Source organism: Parambassis ranga, unplaced genomic scaffold (genome assembly GCF_900634625.1).
Source record: "Parambassis ranga unplaced genomic scaffold, fParRan2.1 scaffold_21_arrow_ctg1, whole genome shotgun sequence".
NCBI classification, from domain to species: domain Eukaryota; kingdom Metazoa; phylum Chordata; class Actinopteri; family Ambassidae; genus Parambassis; species Parambassis ranga.
Window position 1 is genome coordinate 5,564,122 of NW_021144767.1, and position 8,794 is coordinate 5,572,915.

The 8,794-nt window shown below is 44.2% G+C and overlaps 3 non-coding genes across 3 annotated transcripts; 1 reads left to right on the forward strand and 2 right to left on the reverse strand.

Annotated features, from left to right (window-relative positions):
- Positions 1-2,008: 2,008 nt before the first annotated feature.
- trnad-guc (transfer RNA aspartic acid (anticodon GUC)) lies at positions 2,009-2,080 on the forward strand. Its single transcript has one exon. It is a non-coding gene; the product is annotated as a tRNA-Asp (tRNA).
- Positions 2,081-7,775: 5,695 nt separating this feature from the next.
- On the reverse strand, positions 7,776-7,848 carry trnaa-agc (transfer RNA alanine (anticodon AGC)). Its single transcript has one exon. It is a non-coding gene; the product is annotated as a tRNA-Ala (tRNA).
- A 574-nt stretch (positions 7,849-8,422) lies between these two features.
- Positions 8,423-8,504, reverse strand: trnas-gcu (transfer RNA serine (anticodon GCU)). Its single transcript has one exon. It is a non-coding gene; the product is annotated as a tRNA-Ser (tRNA).
- Positions 8,505-8,794: the final 290 nt, after the last annotated feature.

An 8,794-nucleotide genomic window follows, 5' to 3' on the forward strand; every position in this document is an offset into this window, starting at 1 on the left:
GCTAAATAAACTATGCAATTAAGAAGTGAGGAGTACATTCTGTCTCATTCACTTCAGTCAGTGAATGAGACAGAATGTACTAAGATCTGTTAAACTGAGGAGAATTTCATGACTAATCGAGTGGAAGATGCAAAATACATACATCTGCAGTTGGAGAACGGGAGCAGGAGGGTGCAGCATCCATTCTCTGCAACTGTGTTGGTGGTGGAGGCCTCAGGGCCGTCTGAGAGCAGAGCATTTCAACTTTACGACTACTGAAAGACCACCTGAGTGAACATTGGCATATCATAACATATTACAACAGAAGAAGCATTAATCACTTCTTGACTTTAAATATGGACACTGACATAAGAACATTTACCTGTGCAGCAGGAGAGTCTCTGGCTGCGACCTCTGGTGGTCCAGCCAGGTCCAGCCGCCTCCAGCGCACCTTTTGGGCCTGGGACCTCTTTTCCTTCCGCGGCATTGTCCTGTGAAGAAGGTAGACAGAGTTGTGTGTATATGTACTGTGTGTGTATATGTATGTATAGCTATGTGTTATTTATATAGAATATGTGTGTGTGTGTCTGTAGGTGTTAATGTGTTTAATGTTATTTATATAGAATATGTGTCTGTAGGTGTTAATGTGTTTAATGTTATTTATATAGAATATGTGTCTGTAGGTGTATCCAGCGTCGATCTGAAGAGTTTTCCAAGAGCTGAAAGGAAGAAAAAAAAAATCTGTCAGGGCGCGGTTACATTTCCATGCTAACAATATAAAAAGCACTACTGTTTCTATTACAGCTGAAGGTTTCCAACCATGTACAGAATCATTGTATCACTGAATTACATATAAATAACAGTTGTGGCTGTGTTAGTAACGTTGTAGATGACTGGCTCAGAAAATGCTGCAGTATAGTAGTACACACAGTATCTGTGAAGAGGACACAGAAAATCAACACATGCATTGTGTTTACTGTCACTTCTTGTATATGCTGCTCACACAACCCAATGACTCCATGGGTATTAATAAAGGTTATGTGAATGCACGACACTGTGATAAATTGTTCAGTTTTAAATGACTGTAGCTCTGGTGCTTTAACACATCATCATTAATATTCTTCATTTAAAAGTGAAACTGCCGAACTAATCGGACTGTAAAGAGAAGTTACACTAATTTAACCAAAAGTGCATCAGAATGAAATCTCCTACCCTACCTTTAAGGCTGTGAACCCTCACTGCACACTTTAAACTCCGTTCTCTCTGTTTAAACACTGTCAGAGTTCAAACCTTCGTAGGAAATAAGTCCAGTATTACAGAATGAAACCAAAGATCAAACCTGTTTTCAGCAGCATTCTGCATTCTGGAGATGGACTGACACTGGTCTACGGACTATCCGGACCAGAACTCAATGAGCTGTAAGAGAAAAACAAGGTGAGAGGTGAACTGGTTATAGGAGGGACCACTGTAATGCAAACATGTGATTTGCTGATTCTGGTGTTTTTAGGTTTTGATTTAAATTCCACAAAATCATTTATTTGCATTCAATTATTTTTGATTGTAACCATATATAATTCATACTTCTGTCTGTGTTCTAAGAGTCTTAAAAATATGTGGTTTCCTTTTTATTTACAGTGTGCATGTCATGTGACTTATGAACGTACAGTTTGTGCATATATATAAACAGTTTGATTTCCAGGTTGATGCAGCAACAGCTGCTGCTCTGACACCATTGTTCATGTCTTCCTCTCTCTGCACTGTGTTAACACACCTGAATGCTGCAGAGCATCTTCTTCTTTCCTGCTAAATAAATAATGGCCCTGTGGTCTGGTGGTGTCGGTTCACCTTGGACAGCGATGGACAGGAGGACAGGAAGGTCCGGCTGCTCTCAGCTGGGACCTGTGTGTGTCTGGGTGCACACACACCTGCAGTCTGCCCACAGTTACTGACGTAGCCACTCCGTCACACCCCAGCTGACACATGACCGCACCAGGTGGCTGCTGCTATGACAGATGGTGGTTGTCAGCATTCCTCGTTAGTATAGTGGATAGTATCTCCGCCTGTCACGCGGAAGACCGGGGTTCGATTCCCCGACGGGGAGAAAGACTTTTACCATCAGATAGGATGATACTGACCCTGTACATTGCTGCTGCAATAGAAAACATTTCCCAGTTTGGGATAAATAAAGTATTTGTTCTGTTCTGTTCTGTTCGTCTTGTGTCTTGTGAGCTTTAGATTATATTATTTCTTGGGCTCTGTGCTCTAAGTGTCTTAAAAATATGTGGTTTCCTTTATTTACAGTGGTGCATGTCATGTGACTTTACTTATGCAACATGTATGATAATGTTCTGTCTCCTCTCATTTCCAGACGTGCAGCCAAAAACATGTGCAGTGATGATATGTGACGGTATCATCATGGTCTCAGAGAGAAGAGCTGAGTGTGTCTGTTCTGATCTTTGTTGTGTCTCTTCTCCTCTGTAGTTTCTGCTTGTTGCTCCGTCACACGCCCTCTGCTGGTGAGCCGCGTCATTACACACAACCTCTGCTGCTGTCAGACTGTATAATAACCACTTCTGATAGGAGCAATATTCACACACCACAGTGTACAACACATTATTTATTTAGTTTCTGATGCACTATGTACAGTTTTCTTACAGACCACTTCTCCCTCCACTCACCTGTGCAATAACTGTTCATATGTAAACTGTTGATGATTCTATTCTATATTTTATTGGTAGTTTATTTTATCATATATATCTTTTCTTAACTTATCCTTTGCTGTCTGTACCTGCTGTTGCAAAAATGCAATTTCCCCATTGTGGGACTAATAAAGGTTTCTTAATCTTAATCTTAAGACTGTCTGGAGGACACACAGAGTGGACATGGGTCACAGAGTGCTGCTGCTGTTTGTGTCTCTGCAGCATGGGCAGCTGCTCCTGCTCCACTCGTCACCGGCTGATTGTTCACACCTGTGATCAGTCATCAGCCAATCCTGCTGCAGCTTCCATCTAGTATATGTGTCCAATGGAAGCTGAGCAACATGTCAGCTACACACATAGAAACACTACACATAGTTTGTCATATAAATAACATGGATTGAATCATGTTGTACAGTCAATGGAAACAAAAAGCACTGAGAGTGGTGCTGGTAGTGCAGCAGTGGATGGAGGCTGAAGTGCTGCCACCTAGTGTCAATATTTGGTATTAACTCTGACTACATATTCCACCTTTAACTCTCTGCCATATATACTGTGCCATGTGTGAAGTGATAATAAAATGTGAATGTGAATTTATTGTAAAGAACTTTACTTATTATCCCTGTATAAGTGAGCAGTGTGTGTGTGTGTTTGATGGAGCGTGTAATGTCTGCTCAGTGTTACTGATGCTGCTGTGTGTGATCTGAAAACTGATCAAACTGTGATGTGTCTGATGCTGACAGAAGAATCAGAGGTCAGACAGTCGGATCCTCCTCTGTGACACCTTTAACATCATATCAGAAATCTCTGTCTGCTTCTGGTACATGCAGCTGATCACCAGCAGGGGGCTCACTGCTTTGCTGTCACTCAGTGTAACAATGGAACTGTTAGAATGATGGTGCGGCTCACACAGGTGTGTGTGGTTGAGGTTAATCAGTGCAACAATGTCAGCTTCTCTCTACAGACTGTGAGAGAAACAGTCTGACTGAAGACAGGAGGAGGCAGAAATGTCACTGTGTGGATGTCAGCTGCCAGAAAACACCACAGAAGACGAAGAAGAGGCAGAGGAAGAAGAAGAACAGAGAGGGGAAAGTGTTTGTGGTGACAGTGGATTGGAGTAAAGCTCAGCTGCTACAACAGAACAGTTTCTGAACACATGTGTAGCCACCAAAACTACACCTGGTACAACAAAGGATCACAGTGAGTGGAGGACCAAGGCTGGAACCAGAGGACCAGAGCTGAGCTCTGGAGGCCAGAGAAGTCCTCCTGCAGCCTCTGCTGAGTTTGTTCCTTTTGGCCCTCTGTTCTTTGTTCTTGCTGATCTTTTTGCAGTGTTTTGCTGAACATATCATGTGAGAATGTTTTTGACATAGCAGCCTGTATTTTGATTATTATGTTGGACTTTCTCTGGACACTTTATTTTGGCTGTTTGTTTAGTTTCCAGGATCATCATTTCACCATGATTCAGATAAAATTCAGATCACAGAAAGGCTGTTCTCACTTCAGTGAATGAATTATGGTTTTGTATATTCATTGGTCAACAGTGGTGGAATTGTAACCTTTTAAATGGGATTCTGTTTGGTTACCATAGAAACCACTGAGGAGGCACTGATGGCTGTGGGGCTGTTGGGGTTGCTGCTGCTGAGTGGAGTCGTTCTGGTGGTCATTATGATGGAGATGCTGCAGGGTTCATTGTGTTGGTGGTTGTGATGGGATGGTGGTCCCTGATGGGGTGCTGCCGAGTGGGGTCATTGTGGTACAGGTTAGGGGTGTGAAGTGGTCCCTCTCAAACCTGCAGTAGAAAGTCTTGAGGTCGCCAGCAGTGGGCCACCGTTATGTTATTGTGACTGGCAAACTCTTTAATCTCAACGTTATTTTAGCTAATATATATATATGCTCCACATTTTGATGACCCACAGTTTTTCTCCCGCATCATTAAATTGATCCCGTGTTTAAATTCACACCTGCTCATTATGGGGGGAGATTTGAATCTGTGTCTGGACCCAGGGATGGATCGGTCATCGGTTAGGCCTGGTTATCAAAATCTGCCTCTTGTCTAGAGACATTTCTTTCAAACTATGGTATCTCAGACGTTTTACTTCCTCCAAGTAGAGTGGACCTGGCTCACAGAGTGCTGCTGCTGTTTCTGTCTCTCTGTGAGCAGCATGTTAAACAGCAGGCTCTGAATAGTGACGTCATGATGTCACAGTCACATCAGTCTAATCTCCCAATCTGAGAGAGAGCTGTCATCAACAGCAGGAAGTGCAGGAAGCTCATGGTGTGCAGGCCTCTGATGTTTGGAGGCTTGTAGCAGCCAACAAGAAGGGAGTTTGTAAAAGTTCTCTGTAACTTTAGATGTGAGGATTCAGAAAGAACTTAGATCAGATATGTGCAGCACTTGTGCAACAGATACTCCAACAGTGACAGCTCTTCTGAAGAAAGCCTGAGGAGCTGAGACCTGGATGAGACACTGATACAGCTTTGCTCTGCTGACAGGAAGGATGAAAGCTGACCACACACACACACACACACACACACACACACACACACACACACACACACACACACACACACACACACACACACACACACACACACACACACACACACACACACACACACACACACACACACCAACACACACAATCATACACACACTCTTACAGACATGCACACACATATATTGTCGCACCGGCTCAGAAAGTGTGACACATTGGGGAGGACAAACACAACTTTAACCGTTTGACCATTTATTGAAGAAAGAACAGTAGTTGTATACCAACAATTGACTAACAAGGAAATGTGCAAACAAAATACACCGCCATGCCTGCAGCAGGCTGGAGAGAGAGCAGCCCTCCTAGTAGGCCAGACGGGGAGAGAGAGAGTGAAGCAAACAGACTGGGAACTCTTAAACCGTCTCCAGCTCGTCAGCACAGGAGAGCTGCATAAGCTCAGGATCAGCTCCACCCAGCAACCTCCTGCACACACAGGGGAGAGACAGCAGCAACAACACAACACTCCCTGAGAGGCCAACACAGGGCCACAATATAGACACTGACACACACTAACACACAGACACACACACACAATACACTGCTTCAGACACACACACTGCCTGCTTCAACTGTGGAAAGGCTTCCTGTGCATCAGTGCAACAGGCTGTTGGGCCTTTGCAGGATCCTGCAGGGTCGACCCCAAAGTTCAGACTCACAGTTCATAGCAGGACTGAGCTGGATGCAGTCACAGCTCCTCACTGTGTGCAGCAGCTGGACTGAGCTGAACACTGGACTCAGACAGATTCAACATCCACACGCCAGTCACTGGAAGCCTTCAGAATGCTTCTCTCCTCACTCAGCTTCCAGTCCAGATCCAATACCTTACTGCAGGTAGTGACGGACCTGTCAGCTGTGTGTTAGAAATGCATGAATAAACAGCAGCTTCATGTTGATGCAGGACGTATGAGGGCGGAACACTGATGAGATGAAAAGATTCAGAGGAAAAGGCAGAAAGAGCAGAGCTGATAAGTCACATGACAGATGCACTGACACGCTCTCTAGTCAGCTCCTCCACCAATCAGGCGCTGCCTCGCTGCTCATGCAGCCAATCAGGTTGTAGCAGTACATTTAAAGCTCTCCTCTCTTCACTGTCGGCTCACATATGGCTCGTTGGTCTAGGGGTATGATTCTCGCTTCGTGTGCGAGAGGTCCCGGGTTCCAATCCCTAACCCAAACTGTATTCCATTGGAGACCAACTCCTTGTTGTTGACTCTTTTCAGTTCCTCTCTAACTACCACACAGCTTTACAAAGCTAACAAAGTTCTATTCAGACTCATCCCAATCCAGAGCAGTTGTTCCACAGTAACACCTGCAGGAGGACGTCATCACCCAGTATGTGACCTGCACTGTGAGCTGTAAGGTCTTATACAGACAGGTGTGTGTCTGTCCTCATCAAGTCCAATCAGTATCATCAAAGACAGCTGGACTCAGATGAAGGTGTAGAACCATCTGAAGGACGATCAGAAGAAATGGACGCACCTGGGTTCAATATATGAGAGTCACAGCAAAGGCTCTGATACTTAGGACCATGTCATATTTCACTTTGTCTTTTAATACATCTGCAAACATGTCACAGCTCTGTGTGTTTCTGTCAGTATGGGGAGCTGTGTGGACATTAATGAGGAAAAATGAACTTCAATGATTTTAGCAAATGGCTGCAATATAACAAAGTGAAACATTTAAGGGGGTCTGAATACTTCCAGCACCCACTGTACACATAACAAATGGATGTGACTGAAACAACAGCTCTGTGTGTAATATAAATATACAACTAATGTGATTTGATCAGAACATTTTAAAAAGACAGTGATGATCTGTTCTTATTGTCTAAACAGGAACAGTTGAAGCACAGCTTGCAGCCCCTGTATCTCAGGCTTCTCAGCTTCTCTTCAGATGTTTGGATGTTTCTGCTGGAACCTCTCATTTAATGACTCACATTTAGAACTTCTGACTTTATGTGGAGGAGGGATTGATTTTGGAATGAGGAGGCTGCAGCCTGGGATTCCACCACTAGATGTCAGCATTGCACAGCATTGGTGGTTCAGTTCAGATTGAGAGAATGCAAAGAGTGTGCAAAGCTGTCATCAAAGCAAAAGCTGGCTGCTTGGAAGAATGTCAAACATCAAACATATTCTGCTTGGTTTAACACTTTGTGTTCACTGCATCATTCCACATGTGTTCCTTCACAGCTCTGATGTCTTCCGGATGAATCTACAATGTAGAAAGTCATAAAAACAAAGACAAACCACTGAGTGACTTTTGACTGGTACATTTAAAATGTCATCATATGTCCTAACCAGCAGGGGGAGCACTGATCATAAACTCTCTGTCTCACATGTTATTGTCATGTGTTTTTATGGAAGATGATGCTGACTGTTGTTTTCTTGTTTCTCTCTGTAAACAGCTTGTAAACAGCAGCTTCCCTGAGGGAAACTCAGCTAATAAATGATGCTGTAACCTCTGGGACTTGATCTGCTGGGTGGGAGTCCACTACATTATCCATCCATCCTCATCCATCCAGCTACACCCTCCCTAAAATGCAGGCTGGAGGATGCGGGCATCGATCCCGCTACCTCTCACATGCTAAGCGAGCGCTCTACCATTTGAGCTAATCCCCCTTGTATAAAGGGTTAATCGCAAGTCAATCAGGACTCACTACTCTACATGAAGTGTACTAGTGAAGTGTTGGAAGCATCAGACTTTTAATCTGAGGGTCCAGGGTTCAAGTCCCTGTTTGGGCAGAACACTTTGTACTCCCTCTTGCTTGTACTCCCCTTCCCTCTCTGTTAATGTGCTTGGACAGAGCTCTGTGAACAGCCAGCCTCTTTGTGTCTTGCCCTCCTTGTGCAAGGTGTCAATGGTCGTCTTTTGGGCAACTGTCAAGTCAGCAGTCTTCCCGTGGTTGTGCAGCCTACAGAACTAGACTGAGACCATTTAAAGGCCTTTGCAGGTGTTTTGAGTTCATTATTTGGTTAGAGTGGCTCAGGTGTCTTCAATATTGAACCTTTTCACATATTCTCATTTCCTGACCTACTGAATGTGGTTTTCCATTAATGACTACAGCTGGACCAATGCACAGACCTGTGGACTTCTCCATAGACAGGAGACCAGTATTACTGTCTTAAGTTGGAATGTTTTATGACACCATCAACTGATGATCCTGTGTCAGGACGTTGACCTTAAAATATGAAACGACGAGGATGGGATTCGAACCCACGCGTGCAGAGCACAATGGATTAGCAGTCCATCGCCTTAACCACTCGGCCACCTCGTCTGTCTGATTAACATGTGTTCACGGCTTCGAGCGAAAATACGCTGCAAAACTTGAAAGAGGTCACAGCTTTTGCCTTAAACATAAGCATCTTGACAAGCATTGAAGGCCAGTTTTTGGAGTAGTTGTTTGGTTTTCTCCATTGTACAGAACAGAGCATACCTCACTGCACTGGACTGCATATATCCAGGGGTGGACTGCATGTGTCCAGGGGTGGACTGCATGTGTCCAGGGTGGACTGCATGTGTCCAGGGGTGGACTGCAAATATCCAAGGGTGGCAGTAACTGATTAC